The sequence below is a fragment of the Hyla sarda genome, chromosome 3 (assembly GCF_029499605.1).
Source record: "Hyla sarda isolate aHylSar1 chromosome 3, aHylSar1.hap1, whole genome shotgun sequence".
NCBI lineage: Eukaryota > Metazoa > Chordata > Amphibia > Anura > Hylidae > Hyla > Hyla sarda.
The window spans coordinates 122,170,876-122,193,461 of record NC_079191.1 but is presented as its reverse complement, the minus strand read 5'-3'; the positions used below and the strand labels follow the sequence as shown (position 1 = coordinate 122,193,461).

The following is a 22,586-nucleotide window of genomic DNA, read 5'->3' as shown; positions in this document are numbered from 1 at the left end:
CAGAGCCCGCCGCAAAGCGGGATGGTCTTGCTGCGGCAGTAGCAACCAGGTCGTATCCACTAGCAACGGCTCAACCTCGCTGACTGCTGAGAAGGCGTGGGACAGAAGGACTAGGCAGAGGCAAGGTCAGACTTAGCAGAAGGTCGGGGCAGGCGGCAAGGTTCGTAGTCAATATGGAAAGCAGGAGATCTGGTAACACAGGCTTTGGACAACACTAAACGCTTTCACTGGCACAAGGCAACAAGATCCGGCAAGGAAGTGCAGGGGAAGTGAGGTGATATAGCCAGGGAGCAGGTGGAAGCTAATTAGGCTAATTGGGCCAGGCACCAATCATTGGTGCACTGGCCCTTTAAGTCTCAGAGAGCTGGCGCGCGCGTGCCCTAGAGAGCGGAGCCGCGCGCGCCAGCACATGACAGCCGGGGACCGGAACGGGTAAGTGACTTGGGATGCGATTCGCGAGCGGCGCGTCCCGCTATGCGAATAGCATCCCCGCCGGATGGGGTCCAATGCACATTAAGAGGGGTTTTGTGCGGTAACGCATGGTGCAATCCAATCTAACTCCGTTGACCGCGGAAATGTAGAGCGGCTTGACGAGACGGGTCACCGGGATGCAGAACTTATTCACCAAAGAATCCAGAATAAAATTCCCAGAGGCACCAGAGTCCAAGCAGGCCACGGCTAAGAGGGAGGAGTTGGCAGAAGGAGAAATCCGCACGGGCACCGTGAGACGTGGAGAAGCAGACTTCGAACCAAGAGACGCCACACCCACGTGAGCTGGGTGCGTGCGTTTCCTAGACGTGGAGGACGAATAGGGCAATCCACCAAGAAATGTTCGGTACTGGCACAGTACAGACAAAGATTTTCTTCCCTGCGGCGATTCCTCTCTTCCTGGGTCAGGCGAGACCGATCCACTTGCATGGCCTCCTCGGCGGGAGGCACAGGCGTAGATTGCAAAGGATACTGTGGGAGAGGTGCCCAGAGATCTAGGTCTTTTTCCTGGCGGAGCTCCTGGTGTCTCTCAGAAAAACGCATGTCAATGCGGGTGGCCAAATGGATAAGTTCTTGCAGGTTGGCAGGAATCTCTTGTGCGGCCAGCACATCCTTGATGTTACTGGATAGGCCTTTTTTAAAGGTCGCGCAGAGAGCCTCGTTATTCCAAGATAATTCGGAAGCGAGAGTACGAAATTGGATGGCGTACTCGCCTACTGAAGAATTACCCTGGACCAGGTTCAGCAGGGCAGTCTCGGCAGAAGAAGCTCGGGCTGGTTCCTCGAAGACACTACGGACTTCAGCGAAGAAGGACTGGACTGTGGCTGTGGCAGGATCATTGCAGTCCCAGAGCGGTGTGGCCCAAGACAAGGCCTTTCCAGAAAGAAGGCTCACTACGAACGCCACCTTAGACCGTTCTGTAGGAAATAGGTCCGACAACATCTCCATATGCAGGGAACATTGAGACAAAAATCCACGGCAGAGTCTAGAGTCCCCATCAAATTTGTCCGGCAGGGACAAGCGGAGGCTAGGAGCGGCCACTCGCTGCGGAGGAGGTGCAGGAGCTGGCGGAGGAGATGGTTGCTGCTGTAGCAGAGGCAGAAGTTGCTGTAACGTGGCGGTCAATTGCGACAGCTGCTGTCCTTGTTGGGCAATTTGCTGCAATTGCTGAGCGACCACCGTGGTAAGGTCAGCGAGACTTGGCAGGGGCACCTCAGTGGGATCCATGGCCGGATCTACTGTCACGATTCGGCTAGCTGGTTGTGGATCCACTGTGTCAGCGAGGGATTGGCGTGGACCGTGCCGGTGGACCGGTTCTAAGCGGCTACTGGTGTTCACCAGAGCCCGCCGCAAAGCAGGATGGTCTTGCTGCGGCAGTAGCAACCAGGTCGTATCCACTAGCAACGGCTCAACCTCGCTGACTGCTGAGAAGGCGTGGGACAGAAGGACTAGGCAGAGGCAAGGTCAGACTTAGCAGAAGGTCGGGGCAGGCGGCAAGGTTCGTAGTCAATATGGAAAGCAGGAGATCTGGTAACACAGGCTTTGGACAACACTAAACGCTTTCACTGGCACAAGGCAACAAGATCCGGCAAGGAAGTGCAGGGGAAGTGAGGTGATATAGCCAGGGAGCAGGTGGAAGCTAATTAGGCTAATTGGGCCAGGCACCAATCATTGGTGCACTGGCCCTTTAAGTCTCAGAGAGCTGGTGCGCGCGCGCCCTAGAGAGCGGAGCCGCACGCGCCAGCACATGACAGCCGGGGACCGGAACGGGTAAGTGACTTGGGATGCGATTCGCGAGCGGCGCGTCCCGCTATGCGAATAGCATCCCCGCCGGCAATGTCAGTGCAGCGCTCCCGGTCAGCGGGTCTGACCGGGGCGCTGCAGGGAGAGAGACGCCGTGAGCGCTCCGGGGAGGAGCAGGGACCCGGAGCGCTCGGCGTAACAGTACCCTTTTATATAAAACCACCACACACCGTAACCTCTGAAAATAATACTACTACACACAGAACCATCTGAATATATTATATTACTACAACACACTGAACCCTCTTAATATAATACTACCACATACTGTGCTCTCTGAATATAACCTTGCCATGCACCCTCTGAATACAATACCATAATGTATTGTGGCCCATAAAAACCATACTACCCCAAAAATTCCTTATAATATACACTATAGCCGACATGTGTAATTGTCTTTAGACTGTTTTTTGTGTCTAAAAATGGTGCAAAAAAGGCGCAAGCAGGGTTTATTTGCGCCTTTTTTGCGCTTGAGTTGCAATCCACTGATTTTGGCAATACACATGATATGGATGGGTTTTATGAACTGCGTATTTTTGTGAAAAGGCGCAAAAAAGGCGCAAAGCCACTGAAAAGTCTCTGAAACTACACCAGCCCAGACTTAGCTTTTTGGTGTATGTGAAGAGAGAAATTTCAGAAAATGTGACCTGCATAAAATGTATCAAATGCTCTGCTAACTTTTTATAAATGTGGCGCTCCTACACATTACAGCACACACAAAGGTGTAAAAAAAATGCTTCACTTACACCTACAATGATAAATGCCGGCCTATACCTCTGAAATGCAAAACACTCTGTGCCCCTCATATATAGTAATAATGCCCCATCCTGTGCTCCCACATATAATAATTATAACCCGTCCTGTCCCCCCCCCACATAATAATGCCCTATGTGCTGTGCCCCTCACATATAATGCCCTTGTCATGTTCCCCTCACATATAATGCTCCCTGTCCTGCCCCCTCAGGGGGCATTATATGTGAGGGGCACAGGACATGGGGCATTATATGATAGGGGCACAAGACGGGGTACTATAAGTGAGGGGCACATTACAGGGGGGCATTATGAGTAAGGGGCAAACGTCAGGGGGGCATTATATGTGCATTATATGGACAAATGACAGGGGGGCCCGTCATGAGCCCCCACATATAATGCCCCCTGACATGTGCCCCTCACATATAATGCCCCCTGCCATGTGCCCCAGATATAATGCCCCCGTCATGTGCCCCTCACATATAATGCCCCATGTCCTGTGCCCTTCATATATAATGCCCCCTGTCCTCCTGCCCCCTCAGGGGGCATTATATGTGAGGGGCACATGTCAGGGGGTATTATATGTGCATTATATAGGTGCATGACAGGGTGGGGGGGCGCTGTCATTTGGCCATATAATATACATATAATACCCCCCTGACATGTGCCCCTCATATATAATATCCCATGTCCTGTGGTCACCCCTGACATGTGGACTCCTCATAATTTACCCTTTTCTTTGCAAATCCTTTAGTGGGTGGTGGTGACTCGAGTGCACCTCTCTCACACGCGCCGTTCTGAGAGTGAGAGCCGCGGGAACGTGATCTCCGTGCGCCGGCGCGATGATGTAATGTCATCGCGCCGGCCTGCCATGGCGTCCCCGCGGCTCTCACTACATGAAAGGTGAATGGAGCAGCTGCTGCATGTAAGAAAGATGAGGGAGTGGTGGAGTGGGACAGCTGACAGCTCCCGCTCCACCATGCTGTAGTACGGGAGCGTCGGGAGAGGAGCAACAATCTCGGGGGCCCCCTCCCTCCGTCACTGGGATGGGCAGCAGCAGGTCGGGGCCCCATTGTATTTACTCCATGAGCGCCAGTGATGATCCGGCCCTGCAGAGGGTTGTGTAGCTTACAAAAAAGACAGCCATGCTTTGCCAAAAAGGGGGAGTGACTTAAAGAAGTACTCTAGCGCCGACTAAAATGAAAATAAACTTTCACTCACCTTCCTGCGATCCCTCGGAGCACCGCTACAGCTGAGCGGTCCTCCGGTCCCATCTTTTGCCTTCTTCCTGTGTACGGATCGTCCCATGGCACTCAGCCTATCACTGACGACCCGTGCACAGGAAGAAGGCAGAAGATGGGAACGGAGGACCGATTAGCTGTAGCAGCTCTCCAGGGGATCGCAGGAAGGTGAGTGAAAGTTTATTTTCATATTTTTTTCAGCCCGGGCACAATGGAGGATTAATAGTCGGCGCTAGAGTACACTTTTAATCCCAATATATTGTTACATGTTTGGCATCGTGAACATATAATCCTAAGAAACAAACATCTACTCAAAGAGTTAAAAGAAAGTGCAGCTAGAGTCCAGAGCTAACAATAGAATATGTACTTTTTTTTTCTGTCTTCCGGTTTTGCCAAGCACCAATAATTCTTGCTGAGTTAATAATCGCTGTAGATTTCAGGTTATCATCAAAAGATTTTTATTGGACTGATAGATAAACAGCACAGATTGGTATGTTGTAGCTACACCAGCATTGAACAAAAGGGGAGGACCCAGGCTTCAGTCTGTCACAGTTCTGTAGCTGGACTGCACCGCTGAGTTTCCTCTCGAGATCATGAAGGGGTTGGCAAACATCAGTATAGAGGATCACACAGTGCTTTAAAGCATCATGCTAGAACAGGTAACGTCCTTTATCTTTCTTTCATTTATCGCTTTGCTTGCTTTATTACGGCTCTATATAACTGCTATCTGATGGTTAGAAATGGCAGGAAATCTATGAATACAGAAATTGTTTGTTTAAATGAACCGTGGCAGCTGAGTTAATTCCATTCTGAAACACTATCGCAAAAATCTGTTTTTATAGGAAAGAAATACCGTGTATCTAATGATTTTAAATAATAGAATTTGAACAATTTTAATAGTATGCCATCTAGTGGTTTTACCTTAATCCAATTACAGCATGAAAAGAAGGTAAATTGTGCCATAAATGCAAATAAAGAGAACAAGATGCAAAACAATGATAGTAAATAGGGAATGTCGAGGTAAGGCAGGCATCCCTGTCTCGCTGTTGTGTTGAAAGTTAGGCAAATGACATAATATTTATGTTTTATAGTCAAATTCTAAATGTCACAAGGATCACAATATGTAATCAACCAGCTAAAGCTACAACGTAGTAAAAACGCATCATCCAGAGAACTGGTTCTACCTGAAAACTCACTTCCTTATTTGAAAGCCAGGTACATAGGGCACTGTTAAGCTGTGGATCTATATTTTACATCATCTTGAACCATCCCCAAAATGTACATGGCAGACGAGCACATCAGATTCATTCATAGCTGCAAAGTACAGCAAAAGCAGCCCCAAATAATGAGCGTGCGTGTTTAATGGCTTTTATCTGGGGCAGAACCATCGGAATGCTAACATGGACAGGTATGACGGTGATAAGCCTGCACCCTCTTCCTGAAATCCCACAAGAGTGAACAACGATGGAGGGTAAGTTTCATTATGTGTCATTTTATTTCGACTGGTATTGGCATGCAGATTTCTCAGAAATAAAGTCACAATAACCACAATATTTAAAAAAAAAAAATACTACAGTACATTGGCTGGTATATACTAAGCCAACAAGCTAAGGTTGGATTCATGACTGCAGTGTTTCCCAACCAGTGTTTCTTTCTCCAACTTTTGCAAAACTACAACTCTCAGCATGCCCAGACAGCCGAAGGCTGTCTGGGCATGCTGGGAGTTGTAGTTTTGCAACAGCTAGAGGCACACATTGGGAAACAATGTCTTATTGTTTTTACTTTAATTAAAGTTTAACTGTCCTATCACAGAAAAAAATGCTTATATATGTTACGTACTAGGTGCAGTTGCTTTATTTGTTATTTTTATGTGTCTAACTTCGGTATTTGACTCCGTTCTGCTGCTTACTCATTCTGACATCCACTGCTCAGAAAGGGCGTGTCCTGGAAAAGCACTGAGCCCGCACTACCTCACGCATGCATTTACTACCTTCCTGAGTCTGCTGTGCAGTGCTGGGGCTCTCTATCCAATTACTGCAGACTGTTCTGTAACCCCCTCCTCTCTGTTTTCAGACAGGAGTCTGTTAGGACAGGAGTGAGCACAGAGGAGTGCTAGTTGCCACCGCCCACTTCCTGGACTTTGTCCCAACCTGTGCTTTGGGTGGGACAAAGCTGATGCTGCAGCCAGACAGGAATATTTTATTGATAGTATGGGGACCCCTAGTTGTCTTTTTTTTTTATAAGCCATGATTTCTATAAAAATGAGATAACATTTTTTATAAAGTATATTAGAAAGGTTACTGTTTTGCCAAGGTGTACAACATAGAAAACATTTTTTTGATTCTGACAGTGCCCTTTTAATCTGCTTTTGTAAAGTCCTGTGAGCAGCAACCTAATTTCCTGTGGATTAATAACTCACAATGAGGGGGATATTCAAAGCTCGTCGCGGCAAAAAAAAAAAATTGGTTTTCTGACCACGTTCAAAACTGCTAAAGTGGGCATGTTAACGTAATTTGAGAATTTTCTATATATTTTCAAAGGCTGTGTAGACAATTTACTTGAAAAATATCATGTAAAATCCACACCAGCTCTGAGGTGGTATAAAACCTATAGGATTTTATTTGGACTAAAAGAAATGTTAAAAGCCTAGACAAAAAATATATAGCTGTATATAATTATTAAAAGCAATTTAACCCTTTACTCATATAATTCTTTTTTTTTAATTAATTGTACATTATTCTTTTTTTGCAGCACTCATTCTCAAAGTCCTAAAGCTTTTATTTTGTCACCTACACACCCATATGATTTTTTTTAACCCCTTAAAGGGGCACTCCCGTGGAATTTTTATTTTTTTTTTAAATCAACTGGTGCCAGAAAGTTAAACAGATTTGTAAATCACTTCTATTAAAAAATCTTAACCCTTCCAGTTTTTTTTAGGGGCTGTATACTAAAGAGAAATCCAAAAAAGAAATCCAAAAAAGTGCTCTCTGCTGACCTCTGCTCCATTTTAGGAACTGTCCAGAGCTAGAGAAAATCCCCATAGCAAACATATGCTGCTCTGGACAGTTCCTAAAATGGACAGCAGAGGTCAGCAGAGAGCACTGTGGTCATGACATCAGAGGAAATGCATTTTTCTTTAGTATACAGCCACTAAAAAGTACTGGAAGGATTAAGATTTTTTTTTATAGAAGTAATTTACAAATCTGTTTAACTTTCTGGCACCAGTTGATTTAAAAAAAAAAGTTTTCCATGGCAGTACCCCTTTAAAGACCAAGCCCATCTTGACCTTAAAGGGGTACTCCGCTGGGGGAAAAAAAAAAAACATTTTCAACTGGTGCCAGAAAGTTAAACAGATTTGTAATTCTTATAGTACTTATAAGCTTCTGTATGCTCCACAGGAAGTTCTTTGCTCTTTGAATTTCCTTTTTGTCTGACCACAGTGCTCTCTGCTGACACCTCTGTCCATTTTAGGAACTGTCCAGAGTAGGAGCAAATCCCCATAGCAAACCTATCCTGCTCTGGACAATTCCTAAAATGGACAGGGTGTCAGCAGAGAGCACTGTGGTCAGATAGAAAAAAAAATAGAACTTCCTGTGGAACATACAGCAGCTGATAAGTACCAGAAGGATTAATAATTTTTAATAGAAGTAATTTACAAATCTGTTTAACTTTCTGTAATCAGTTCATTAAAAATTTTTTTTCCAGTGGAGTACCCCTTTAAAGCTTTTTATTCCTCAGATATAGCTTGCCCACCTGTTTTTTCCGGGGTTTGCAATTTTGGCGCATAGCTCGGCAAAAGTGGCGCAGAATTGTAACTATTTGGCGAGAAAAACTAAAAAGTGGCACAAATTTTTTTAACCATATATTTAAAAAAAAAAGTGTGTGTGTGCGTGTGTGTGTGTGTGTGTGGGGGGGGGGGGGGTCTTTGAGAATCCCAAGCAAATCAATAATTAACGTGAGAGAAAAAATGTGCAGAAAAATATATCAATCTTTGAATGTGCCTGCCAGACAAAGCACAGACAAAATACAAAAATTAATTGTAATTATTCAAATGTGAATAAACTTTCCAGTTAAGTTAGTCCCACAGGGATATGGATGCTGAAAGTGATGCCATGCAGTGTTATAGGGACCAACTTATAATGGGTGCACAGCCCCCGAGCCTGAGGGGGCACAAAAGGTGCCTCTGCTTTATATAAGGAGGGGTCAGAGTCTGGTACTAAAAGCTGGATATTAGATTTCTAAGATGTAAATGAGTCCTAAGAAAACTAAGCATTTAGTTTTTTTAAGTGTTTTCACAACTGAGTCGATGTAGTGTGTGTACATAGAAACATAGATGTACTATTGTATATACTATATTACTATTTGCTAATAAACAGCTAACAAAATTGCTCACTTTAAAATCTTATCATTCATATTCCCCTCTATTGCTCCTTCAGTCTATCAGCAAAACGAAAGCTGCATTTAAAATAATAAAAAAACATGTCTCAATAAAGAATAAGCAAGGAGTTATCTGTGGCTTCCTTGCTCTAGTATCGCAGTCTGCCTGACATACGAAAAGGAATTAAATGGCTACTTGGAAGAAAAAACATTCAATTTATCTGGTGGGAGAAAGTGATACAAATTTGGAAATTACTTCTATTTAAAAGTTGTGTAGTATTTCCAGTCAGATAAGGTGCTACTCCTGCCAATTCTGTCCATGCCAGGAACTGTCCTCACCAGGAGTAAAACTTCTCCTGCTCTGTACAGCAGCTGATAAGAGCTTCCATCCATTCCCTTCCTGTCTGCTTCGGACCAGACTATTGATGTGAAGAGGGGAGCTCATATGACTGCACATTAGATTATAAGGCAGAAGGAAGAGTCACTGCTGTCTTATGTCAGTAATGCTTCCTGTTGCCTTAAAATCTAATGAGCAGTTATATAAGCTCCATTGTTAATATTACTTGTCTCTTCCTGAGTAGACAGAGGGGGGAGCAGAAAGGGAGGAGCATTGCTTCAGAGAGTGTGATGTGGGGTCACAGCTACAAGCCAGACAGCTCAGCTTATATAAAGAGATAAGTGTACTATGGAGAATGTTATATTAGTAAGTTGCTTTATTATACTTTTTGACACCATACACAGGTTGTCTTATTCATCGGACAACCCCTTTAAAATTGCCCTACTCTGACCTCTATATTTTTTTTATATTTCTGTATACAGTGACCCCCTGACCTACGATGGCCCCCGACATACGATCATTTCAACATACGATGGCCTCTCAGAGGCCATCGCATGTTGAAGGCAGCATCAACATACGATGCTTTTGTATGTTGGGGCCATCGCATAAACGGCTATCCGGTAGCGCAGACTGCTTCAGCTGCCACCGGATAGCCGTTTACGGTGCCCCGTGTGGTCCGCTGACGATCACTTACCTGTCCTCGGGGCCCCGGCACGTCCTCTTCGGGATCCCCTGCATTGCCGTCGCTCTCCATCGTCATCATCACGTCGCTGCACATGCCCTCCCGTCATCCAATAGGAGCGGCGTGCGTAGCGATGTGATGGTGGTGACAGAGAGCGAGGATGTCGGGGAAGCAGAGGCCTTACCGGAGCGTCGGTGACGCGGCGTCAGCGATGGAGGGCAACATCCAGGGCAGCGGTGACGGTTCTGAGCGGTGGGGACAAGTGAGTATAACCTCCAATACCAGTGGTCTTCAACCTGCGGGACCTCCAGATGTTGCAAAACTACAACTCCCAGCATGCCCAGACAGCCGTTGGATGTCCGGGCATGCTGGGTGTTGTAGTTTTGCAACATCTGGAGGTCCACAGGTTGTAGACCACTGTCCTATACTTTACATTGCACAGATCCCTCAACATACGATGGTTTCAAGAAACGATGGTCCATTTGGAACGGATTACCATTGTATGTTGAGGGACCACTGTACTAGGCTGTATAAGGACTCCCTTTTTTTGCACCACAATCTCTAGTTTTTATTAGTATAATTTTTTTGGAGTATTTATCTTTTAATAGATTGTATATTTCAGCACGTAGCGTTACCAAATATGTTTTTTCTTACATTGTTTTTATTTGGAAAATAGCAAAAGAGGGGTGATTTACATTTTTATTAGGGATAGGGCTTGTTTATATTTGTAACCCTTTGAGGAAAAATGCCATTAATCGCAGGATACTACAGCAAGTAACTTATGTACTGTTTATACCGAGCACAAGAGCTATGTTCGCTACATAGCAGGGGAGGTTCCTGCTGCTATCATAGCCGGGAACTCGCTGACAATGGCGGACATCAATGATCACACTGTGTCATTAACCCTATAGATGCTGTGATCACAGGAGATGCCGGTGGGCTCATCACAGGGGTCAAATGAACACAAATGGCCACCAGAGGTCTCTTACCAGCCTCTGGCGTGCAGGATGCAAAGTCAGGCTATACAAGAAGATTGCCAATAGTACTGATCAATGGTCCTTTAGTATTAATCATTTAATCACATAACAAGAGGCTCTAATGTGACTATTGTGGAACTGCTTGAAAAAGGCAATATGTCACACATTGGTAGCAGCTGATTTTACCCTCTTTTTTTTTTTTGGGGGGGGGGCTTCAGTCTTTTAAACTTCAGTACACTGTATAAAGAGACACTGTTGCAAATGCTGGGGAAAAGCGGGAATGCTGTGGCTCTTTGGAGAATAGCTGACTGCTGTAACTACTAGAAAGGTACTTCTGGAACAACTGTTAAGGGGAAGCACATTCACATTATTGTTTTACCAAGAAATATTTGCCACTGTTTCTAACTAGCCCCTCGCCTCCTCTAGCTGTGCTTCTGCATTAGAAAAGGCTCCATGTTATGTTAATTCAGCTGTTTATCATTTACATGAAAATGTATTAGTATTCATATTTAGAAGTTGTGTATGCCTTATACAAACCCAATAAAATGTTTTGGAAGATAAATATGGTTCCAAAAAATCTCTGCCTATATTTCCTGATCTAAAAATCCGGAACTGTAAATTATTATGTATAATCCGTACCACAGCTGCTGTAGAACCTCTTGTTGTAGAGGCATAGGGAATTCCAGTTTGCTAATTTGCTTTTTTGTCAAGTAGCATAAAGCCAGCATGGTGATCAGCTGATCAAATATGGCTTCTTTCATCCCTTGTTATCTACTGTTATTGCTATGGGAAGCCATGACTAGGCATACATATTGGCCAATAAAATAAGTGGCTGTCCATGTAATGCATGGGCATACTGGGTCCAGCAAATCGGGGGGCCACTAATTCACAGCAGCACATGGGGGGTTCCGTGCTCTCCTCTGTGACCTATTTCCACTCAACCTCTGCTTCACCTCACATTGGCTTCTTACAGCTTTAAGGAGAGCTGAAGGCAAATCATAGACATGCTTAAAGGCCCCCATACACATTAGCAAAACATTTTGTGAACCTCTCTAATTTTGGCAGGAACAGTAGACTGTCTATTGTGATGTGGGCATAGATATGAACAGATCAGGAGAGTTAGCCAAAAAGGGGAATGGCCATCTTAAGAGAAGCACTTGTTAATATAGACACTGCATGTAAATGTATTTTGTCTTTAAAAAAAAAGGCTGCACAGTATTGGTTACCATCTGTTTAAAGGGGTACTCCGGACAAATTCTTTATTTGTCTGTATGACCGGGCTGCCACCATTAAAATAATAAAAACGTTAACTTACCTTCCTTGCTCTCCCAGTGCCACTGATATTGGTCTCCCATCTTCTGGCCCTGTTCTTCTTTCTGGTTTTGGGGCCCAACATGTCATATTGTGCTCATTTAATCATTGGCTGCAGCTATGTCCTGCCTTGGCTGATGATAGGCTGAGTGTCATATAATGGGCCCAGGCCCAGTCTTCTTCTTAGTGCATGGGCCTATTGCGTCACCCTGGTACTCAGCCTATAACCAGCCAAGACAGGATATTGCTGTGGCCACAATTAGCTAAGCCGCAGTATGACATGTCAGGTCCCACAACCAGGAAGAAGATCAGGGCCATAGGATGGGAGAGCGATATTGGGAGAACCAGGTGAAATAAGTTAAAGGGGTACTCCAGTGGAAAACTTTTTTTTTAATGGTGTCAGAAAGTTAAACAGATTTGTAAATTACTTCTATTAAAACTTTTTAATCCTTTCAGTACTTTTTAGCAGCTGTTTGCTATAGAGGAAAATCTTTATTTTTTTTATTTATTTTTTTGTGTTGTCTACAGTGCTCTCTGCTGACACCAGATGCCCATATCAGGAACTGTCCAGAGCAGGAGAAAATCCCCATAGCAAACCTATGCTGCTCTGGACAGTTCCTGATATGGACAGATGTGTCAGCAGAGAGCACTATGGACAACATAAAAAAGAAATTCAAAAAGTAAAGAATTTCCTCTGTAACATACAGCTGCTAAAAAGTACTAAAAGGATTAAGATTTTTTTAATAGAAGTAATTTACAAATCTGTTTACATTTCTGGCACCAGTTCATAAAAAAAAAAAAAAGTTTTCCACCGGAGTACCTCTTTAAGGTTTATTATTTTAATGGTGGAAGTTCGGGCATATACGATAAATAAAAAATTTGGCATTGCCTGTGACTCCACTTCACTAGGATTTAGCGGGGGGGGGGGGGGGTCCACCCACTAATTATACATATTCATTTGTGGTGACCCAGTACAGAATGTGCACAGAATATAGCATCCTGCCCCTCTTGTGTGGCAGATGTTGCTTTCAGTGTCCGTTTGGCCCACACTACTCAGAACTCAATATATCATAATGTTATGTCATGGTTAATGTATTGTCATTTATTGTACACCTGTTACTTTAATCCCTGTTCCTAGAGACCTTGTTGTTAGGGGAGTGTATAAAAGATGAATCATGTGACTTGTCTGCCCAATGGGAATGCTCAAAACCTGCCCCTTATATAGTGTGGTAGGAGTTCATAACTCCAGTACCCCGGTGAATGGCAAGCCTAGCGGTAAGCACTAAAGTCCTGAGAATTCAAGTCAAGTTAGTCAAGTCAGTCATACAGTCACTAAAGTAAGCGTGGGTTGTCATGCAGCAAGTCAGTCATACAAACCACAATCAACTATGAGTCCCAGCAAGCAGATAAGCTTCCAAGGTTCACCCTGCACCTCTCTTCATACCAATCTGAACTGTAACAGATTGTACCATCTATCCTTCCTTAGTAAAGTCAGTTTCCCCTTAACCATGCATTGCAGTTCTTATTGCCCCGTGCCTGGCCCAGGAGAAGCTGGCTCAACCTCGGATGGTGTATAGGTTAACCACGCCCTGGCATCACAAAAAGGTTAATTGCACATTACCCTCACCAGACACCACAACTTGTCTATGACTTCACTAGGATGTGGAGTCACAGATAATGAATATCTGAATTTAGCAGAGGATCTTCTGGGGGACATATCTCAGGATCTATTGGACATATTTAAGTAAGTGACCCCTCCTTGAACTTCTGTTCACCCACACTATAACCCAGGGTATTGGGTTAAGTGTGGGTGAACAGGCTGACAGTTTTCCTTTAGCTGCATCTTGCTGTTTTGATACATTTATTTTGTGGACCAAACTGATAAGTGTGTGGGTCCCTCGTCTGTCAGACATTTATGGTCTATCTCTTTGATATGCCACACATTTTTCGGATGGGAATACTTTTTAATGTAACAAAATTAGATTTCCAAAGTTGACAAACCCTATAAAAAGCCAGAGAAACATGTTTACATTAAAAAATAAAACAACACACAGAAGAGATACATTTTGAGAAGTGAAACAAAACTTTTTAAAAAACAAGGTTTAACTAACTGGGAATTTTGGTACATACAGTATATTAGTAATGCTCTGATGAGCGGCAGCACATATGACTAGTAAGATGAAAATAAATATTGGTATCTTGTGAATTAATGTTTGGCATATAGAGCTTGACAGGTTTATTTGACCACGCTATGGCTTTTATTTCCAAGGTTCTTTGCTATGTATAACTATGATGAACAGTCGACAAGTTAACTCAAATGACATAAAACTGTTTATGTTGGTTTCTTGGCCTTTATGAAGTATTCTTTTATTCCTATGAAAAAGAAGACCTCATCATTTACCAAATTTAGTAAGTAAAATCTTTTTCCAGCAAACACAAGGCTCCCAACATGATGACCCTAAACAAACAATAGTCGTTAAAAGCAAGTACAAGCAAGCAGACAAACACAACTCAGCTGTTGTACAGTAGATTGAGCCTTCTTAAGATGAAAGCAGAAGACACTATCGTATGCTTTTGCCAGATGTCTTCTCAAGAATTTTTGGAGTATATTAAAAACCTACATTGCGCATTTCTGGAAAATGAACAGATCTCACAAAGAATTCTGACTTTATGTTTCATAGGTCCCCAAACCTTGCATTAGTGCTAAAAGCTATTAGTTGCATTATGACATGTGGAGACGTGCTTCCTGATGATGGTTTCCATTCCTTGTATGTGGAAATATTGGATGGTAATATAAACAAAGAGTTCTTCATATTTCTAAGAACTTTCTGTTAATATCTAAAGTGGAACTATACATGAGAAAGGTAGAAGAGGAATTTGTTTCTCTTTCTATTGCGTAAAATAACTAGCCCAAAAACATACAATATATATATATATATATATATATATATATATATATATATATATATATATATAAGTTTCTCAGCCTGTAGTACATGTATCTTCATGGTTACATGCCATGTCTTTAGGAGTTACCACATTGTTCTTATGCTGTACTTTTTTAATGTTCACCAATGTTTATTCATAGGTTTGAAGGTAACTTGATATACAGTCATGGCCGTAAATGTTGGCACCCCTGACATTTTGCGAGAAAATTAAGTATTTCTCACAGAAAAGGATTGCAGTAACACATGTTTTGCTGTACACATGTTTATTCCATTTGCGTGTATTGGAACTAAACCAAAAGGGGGGGGAACAAATTGGACATAATGTCACACCAAACTCCAAAAATGGGCTGGACAAAATTATTGGCACCCTTAACTTAATATTTGGTTGCACACCCTTTGGAAAAAATAACTGAAATCAGTCTCTTCCTATAAGCTTCAATAAGCTTCAATAAGCTTCTTACACACAAAGAGAATAAACATGTGTATAGCAAAACACATGTTACTGCAATCATTTTCTTGGACAAATACTTTCAGGGGTGCCACCATGACTGTAAGTACAGGCTCCTTGGCTTAGAAGGTTTAAGAAAAATAGATATACATAAGTGTATGTGTATTAATTTTTGTGTATCCATTTGCAGTTTTTAGGGTAGGGTCTTACAGGCCGTATTTTGCTGCTACATATTTTCCTATCCACTGAAGTTAATATGTAGCAAAATCAGCTGCATCATTTTGTTATCCATTGACTTCAATAGATAGGAAAATAAGCAGCAGCAAATATGCAGCAAAATACAGTATGTGTGACCCTACCCTTATAGGGGTACTCTGCCCCTAGAAATCATCCCCTATCAAAAGGATGGGGGATAAGATGTGTGCTCCCAGGGGTCCTGTTGTTTAAAATGTTGGGTGTGGGCGGCGGGGTCGTGGCTTCACTGCCATGCCCCTTGTGACATCATTCCACACCCCCTCAATGAAAGCCTATTGAAGGGGGCGTGGCAGACATCAAATAGACTTGCGTTGTGGGGGCGTGGCGTGACATCGCGACCCCTGCCAACTGCTCCAAGCGATCGGAACAAAATCTTCAGAATGCTGGGCCAGCAGAGTACCCCTTTAAAGATACCATTTATTTTTACCATAAAAGTTACTGCAAGGCATAAAAGCTGACGTATTACCTTTATTCTGCATGTCAGTAGGATTGCAGTGGTACCCACTTAATATAATTTTATTGTGTTTCACTACTTTTAAGAAAAATATAAACTTAAAAAATAAAATTATAAAAAAGCTTTGAATCATCATATTCTGACCCATATAACTTTTTTACATTTTCATCTACAGAGATGTGTGATAGCTTATGTTTTGTACTGTAATAGGTAGTCTTTATTGTTACAATTTAGGTGTAGATCATTTTTTATAATTTTTTGGGGGGATGTGACCAAAAAAATCAGCAATTCTGAAGTTTATATATATATATATATATTTTTCCTTTACACCATTAACTACACAGTTTAACCCCCTTAGCGCAAATGGACATTTATAAACGTCCGTATGCACGTCCCCAGATATAATACGCGCTCACGAGGTGAGCGTGCATCATTCCCGGTGGGTCCTGGTTGCTATAAGCAACCGGGACCCACGCTAATGTTGGACATCGCCGATCGGGCTGATGTCCGGGATTAACTCTTTAGACTCAGCGATCAAAGTTGTTCGCCGCGTCTAAAAGTAAAAGCATCCCGGCTGCTCAGGCGGGCTGATCGGGAACATCGCGATAAAATTGCGATGTCCTGATCAGCCAGGACGCAGCAGGAGGTGGCTTACCAGCGATTGATTGCTCCAAGCCTGAAATCCGGGCTTGAGCAATCAACCGCCGATAACACTGATCAATGCAAAGCTACGGCTTTGCAGTGAACAGTGTAAAAGATCAGTGTGTGCAGTGTTATAGGTCCCTATGGGAGCTATAACACTGCAAAAAAAAGTAAAAAAAAAAATAATAAAGATCATTTAACCTTTTCCCTGATAAAAGTTTGAATCACCCCCCTTTTCCCATAAAAGAAACGGTGTAAATAAAAATAAACATATGTGGTATTGCCGCATGCATAAATGTCCAAAATAAAAAATTATAACGTTAAATAAACCGCACGGTCAATGGCGCATGCGTCAAAAAATTCCAAAGTCCAAAATAGCGTATTTTTGGTCACTTTCTACACCATTAAAATATAATAACAAGTGACCAAAAAGTCTGATTAAAACAAAGTGGTACCATTAAAAACTTCAGATCATGGCGCAAAAAATGAGCCCATATGGAAAAATAAAAAAGTTATAGGGGTCAGAAGATGACAATTTCAAACAAATAAATTTTCCTGCATGTAGTTATGATTTTTTTCAGAAGTACGACAAAATCAAACCTATATAAGTAGGGTATCATTTTAACCGTATGGACCTACAGAATAAAGATAAGGTGTCATTTTTACCAAACAATTTACTGTGTAGAAACGGAAGCCCCCAAAAGTTACAAAATGGCGTTTTTTCTTCCATTTTGTAGCACAATGATTTTATTTTCCGTTTCGCTGTAGATTTTTGGGTAAAATGACTGATGTCACTGCAAAGTAGAATTGGTGGCGCAAAAAATAAGTCATCATATGGATTTTTAGGCGCAAAATTGAAAGTTTTATTATTTTTAGAAGGGGATGAGGAAAATAACATTTTCCACCCTTTTTTTATTTTTCTTTTTAAACACTTTCATAAGCAGTCATTGCATTGCTTACATTAATACTACTGAACTGCATTGACCAGTGAAATTGGTGCTCTAGTAGTACAGTCTGTCTGACTTTATTAGTAAAGTCTACATGCCAGGCATGGAAGCCTTCATTAGGCCTTTTGCAGACATGGCTGCTCATTAGCATTCCATGCTGCACAGTAGTGATGAGTGGCAGGGGCCATTTTTTTCGAATTTGCGATATTTTGCAAATAAATGGACAAATATTCATCCTATGTTTGCGAAATTCACATATTCGCTATGTTCATTCCCTATTTTTTCCATGTGAAAATTCGTAATGAAATTTGCATAGTGCGCATGCGGAATTATATCTTTCATCTAAAAGAAGAGAGGGATCAGTGTCCTCTGGAAGTGGCGATATTCTCAAATATTTGCATATTCGCATATACTAAATATTCGCGCTCCATACCGACTCACACAGTAAATAATATTGGAGCCATCTTTGGACCACAAGCTGGAAGCAGGGAGGGATGATCACTTTTTTTTTTTTTTTTACACAGTACACATCATTGTTGTGATGTGTACTGTAAAGGAAAAAAAAATGAATATTCGTCATTACAAATATATAGCGCTATATTCTAAATATGCGCAAAAGTGCCGATATTTGTGATAAAAATTTGCATATTCACACTCAACACTACTGCACAGGTCACTCTCTGCATGCTGCAATCACAGCATGTAGAGGGTTACCGTATTTTTCAGCCCTTGGCTGTCCGGGCATGCTGGGAGTTGTAGTTTTGCAACATCTGGAGGTCCGCAGATTGAAGACCACTGCATAGGAGGTAATACTCACGTATCCCTGCCGCTCCGGACCAGTCACCGCTGCCCTGGATGTCGCTCCATCGATGTCGCCGTGTCCCCGTCGCTCCAGAACGTCTCTGCTGCCGGCCGGGTATCCTTGCTCTCCGTCGCCGCCATCACGTCGTTACGTACGCCAACGCACGTACGCGACGATGTGATGACGAGGAAGGAGAGCGCCAGCAATACAGGGGATCCCTGAACGGAGAAGACACGAGGAGGCAGGTAAGGTCCCTCCCGGTGTCCTGTAAGCACTAACCCGGCTATTCAGTTGGGCAGTTCGGGACCGCCGCGGTGAACAGCCGGGTTAGTGTCACTTTCCCTTCAGACACGGCGGTCAGCTTTGATCGCCGCGTCTGAAGGGTTAATACAGGGCATCACCGCGATCGGTGATGTCCTGTATTAGCCGCGGGTCCCGGCCGTTGATGGCTGCAGTTTTGGGGATCTTATACGGCGAAAAATACGGTAAATTGCCATAGTCAAAACAAGACTTTTGTTAAAAAGTAGAGTTAATCAAAGGGGTTTTCCAGACATTTCACATTGATGGCCTATCCTCAGAATACTTTATTAATGTCTGATCAGCAAGGTACTGACACATGGCACCACAGCTGATTAGCTAGCTTTTCAGCAGAGCCGTGGCTCCAACATATGTGAAATGCATGGCAAGAAGCAGTTGGCTTTTGGCTTAGTGTATTGTGTTACTGCAGCGCAACTTCACTCCAATAAGAGCTGCATTGCAGTAACCTGGTGCCACCATTACACGACGGGAAGAATTTAGTAAAACTCTTAGACCATGCAAACAGACTGCCAGACTTCAAATGGGCCAGATTTGTCAAAGTGTATCAGGCTGATTAATAAGCCTTCTGCGTCTGTAGGCTGTCTAGTCTAAGTTTGTACTCTTCAGTTTCAGTTTCTACCAACCTTTAGTTGGTTTACTTCAGGCACAGTTAATGTGCTTGGTGGATGTCATTGTATTTTAGGTCATGCTCCTTTTCATCTATGCCCTGACCAGTTTAGAAAAGTGCATTTTCCTGTTCTTTTTGGCACACACAGCATGAAAATTGTAGCGTGCTAGATGATAAAATGTTGATGCATGTGAGGCAAAATTCCAGTTCATCAGGCATAGAAATGTAGCCACAGAATGCCAACTGCCTTTGTGCCTTCACTATGTATATACCAGGGCCATGGTTCTGGTAAACAGTTGCGGTATGGGGTTTCAGCACACCACCAATCAGACATAGATAGCCAAACCTGAAGATAGGCCATCAATGTAAAATGCAAGAAAAAACAAAGTAAGATGTACCATCATCTGGCACAAGACTCTTTGCATTATAGACTTTGCATTATCTATTCTAGGTTTTACACTGCCTAAGAATTAGCATTTTTAGTAAATCTGGGCCAGTGTTTCCAAAATGTTTCATATTGCTGTGTATGTTGTCTGGCTTAGTTTTTGTTACAGTAAAAGACACCGTTTCAGCACTTTCCATGCTAAAGTATATAACTTTTTTAATCTTTTGAAATATATCAGATTGAATCTTTAGGTATTTGGACAGATGTGCCTTATTGCTCCACCACAAATAAGCTTGACCAAACAGACAAGTTTTTGGGAAGAGGCTACTTCCAGACACCTCTGTCAGCAGGTTTTCTCTTATAAGAATAAAGGGCAGGACATGTTGAAATCTAACATGTCCAACCGTCATTTCCTCTGGTATCTACTATTCATAGACAGTCAGAAAAGACTTTAGTTTTAAATGACTTTTAACTCATGCATGTAGATATGTTTTGGTGCTGAGGTGTCTAAGGAAGATGCTCCAGGCCTTTTTTTGCCTCCTAGGTCCCTCTTCTGAACAGCCCCTCATCTGTCCTTGGTACGTACATAGAATGACACCCATTTGTACAGGTCAGCTTTAAACTGGGAGCTATGACCACCATGCACATATTGAGTCAAGGCTTTTTTATGCAGCCTACTAAAGAAGTGGACAACGTTGTTTATTAACACAATCATTACAATGGAGTAGTCCACATGTGATGTCAATCATTGGCTTATAATCTGATATTCCTAATGTTATACCTCAGATGTTGAAAAACAGATGGATTTGTTTATAGAAATGATAGACTTGTCATAGTCAAGAAGACAGAGAGATGCAGGATGATGAGTTAAGAACACAATAAAGTTGGTGACAAATAAATAGAGATACATGAATAGGAATTAGCACAGTCCCCATACACTTCATTTACAGGTGGTACCAAACCAAACAACAGCTTATTCATAACATATACAAGGTGCCAGCTGGTTCATTGTACAGTATATCAATCTGGAAGATAGAAATTTATATGGAATTGTAAACTCTACATATTACAGATAAAGATGATATTGTATGAAAAACGACATCTCCATCCTGGTTGAGTGGTTTATAAACTGTGAGCCAGTAATGTAAGCAGCTTTCTGTGAATTATTAAATACTATGTCTATTAAGCTATTAAATTTGTGTTCTACTAGGAAGGCGGTAACTATTTGCTATTGTCCAGCTGTGGATCACTTTAAATGAACTTAAGCACATATACGGCCAACAATTATCCTGTCCTCCATGCTAAGTGCTATTTGTTTGTGTTATGGTTAGCAGTTGGAAACGGTTCAAAAATGCTTTTGTTAACATACAATGCTATGTATGGAAAACACATGATGTCCCTCTTTAAGAATTACATTTTAGGGTTTATAATAATTAACTACAGGATAGTGATAAGGGGGGACATTTTATCAAAGCATTTAGTATTGTTTTTTTTTTTTTTGCTTAAAATTGTCGCAAAAAAGTCGCACGTGCGACTTCGCTCTTTTTTCTGCGACTTTTTGCATGTTCAGTGTCCTAAGCAAAAAATAAAAAATCTTGCTTACCAAAGCAAAAAGTGATTTTTGACTTGCAGTGGTCAGAGATTTATCAAGTGCGAAAGTCGCAAAAAAGTCGCATCGCATGAAAAAACCTACTAAATTTTCTCCAGCTCAGACATGGAGCAGAAAAAGCCACTACCAAAGCAAAAAAAGAAAAATTGCTTAAGTGAAAGAAATGTATCAACAGTTGATAAATACCGTATTTATCGGCGTATAACACGCACTTTTTAGGCTAAAATTTTTAGCCTAAAGTCTAAATCAATGAATTTCAGCGGCTTTGCAGGTGCAGAGACCTGCCGTCACTGCCGGCTTCTCTGCCCCTGCCTGTCCTGAGGTCTAGAGCCCTGCTGCCGGCCCTTCTCTCCCCCTGGCTATCGGTGCCGCAGCCCGTTCTCTCCCCCTGGCTATCGGCGCCGATAGCCAGGAGGAGAGAAGCGGCACCTGCAATGGGGCAACGGCACCGACGGACAGGGGGAGAGAAGGCGCAGCGGCACCCATTGCACCCATTGCACCACTACCCCGTTGCCTCCCCCATCCCCGGGTGCCGCTGCCCCTTCTCTCCCCCTGGCTATCGGCGCCGCTGCCCGGCACCGATAGTCAGGGGGAGAGAACGCGCAGTGGCGCAGATAGCCAGTGGGAGAGAAGCGGCGGCAGCAGGGCTCTAGACCCAAGGACAGGCAGGGGCAGAGAAGCGGGCAGCGACGGCCTCTCTCCCCCTGCCTTTCCTGGGGGTGTATCGGGGTATACGCATCCACACACACGCACGCTCATTTTACCAAGGATATTTGGGTAAAAAACTTTTTTTACCCAAATATCCTTGGTAAAATGAGGGTGCATGTTATAGGCCGGTGTGTGGTATACCCCGATAAATACGGTAAGTCGCACATAAGCAAAAAAATTGTAAGAAAAAAATAACTAAAAAAATGAATACATAAGCAAACATTGATAAATGTCCCCCAAGATCCTCACACATGTCCTAGAAATGCTACAATTATTAAATAAAGGAAGTATACTTCCCTTGTTTAACAAATAGCACTTAGTATGCTGGACGGGATAATTAAGGGAAATCAGTGTCTTTTGGATGACTCAGCCAAGAGTAGGAAGCTTTTTCACTTTCAGGTTGTCATATATGTAGTCACATTATATAATAATTGCTTGGAATTTTTCCTGTTGGGTTGTGTGTAAGTGTACGTCTCAAATACGTTGACTTCTGGGA

The 22,586-nt window shown here is 42.7% G+C and overlaps 2 protein-coding genes across 6 annotated transcripts in view; one reads left to right on the top strand and one right to left on the bottom strand.

Moving 5' to 3' along the window:
• MED12L (mediator complex subunit 12L) overlaps positions 1-22,586 on the bottom strand; it is a 627,340-nt gene that overhangs the window by 359,276 nt on the left and 245,478 nt on the right. The window lies entirely within an intron of this gene.
• The window catches only part of P2RY14 (purinergic receptor P2Y14), a 97,895-nt gene continuing 80,041 nt past the window's right edge, over positions 4,733-22,586 (top strand). Inside the window, exon 1 of one of the 3 annotated variants that reach the window (XM_056564954.1) lies at positions 4,733-4,942. The gene's annotated coding sequence lies outside the window, so the exon portion shown is untranslated. Of the gene's footprint in view, positions 4,943-5,668; positions 5,755-14,678; positions 14,756-22,586 lie in introns of those variants that run through there. The other 2 variants (XM_056564959.1, XM_056564961.1) reach the window with 2 other exon arrangements.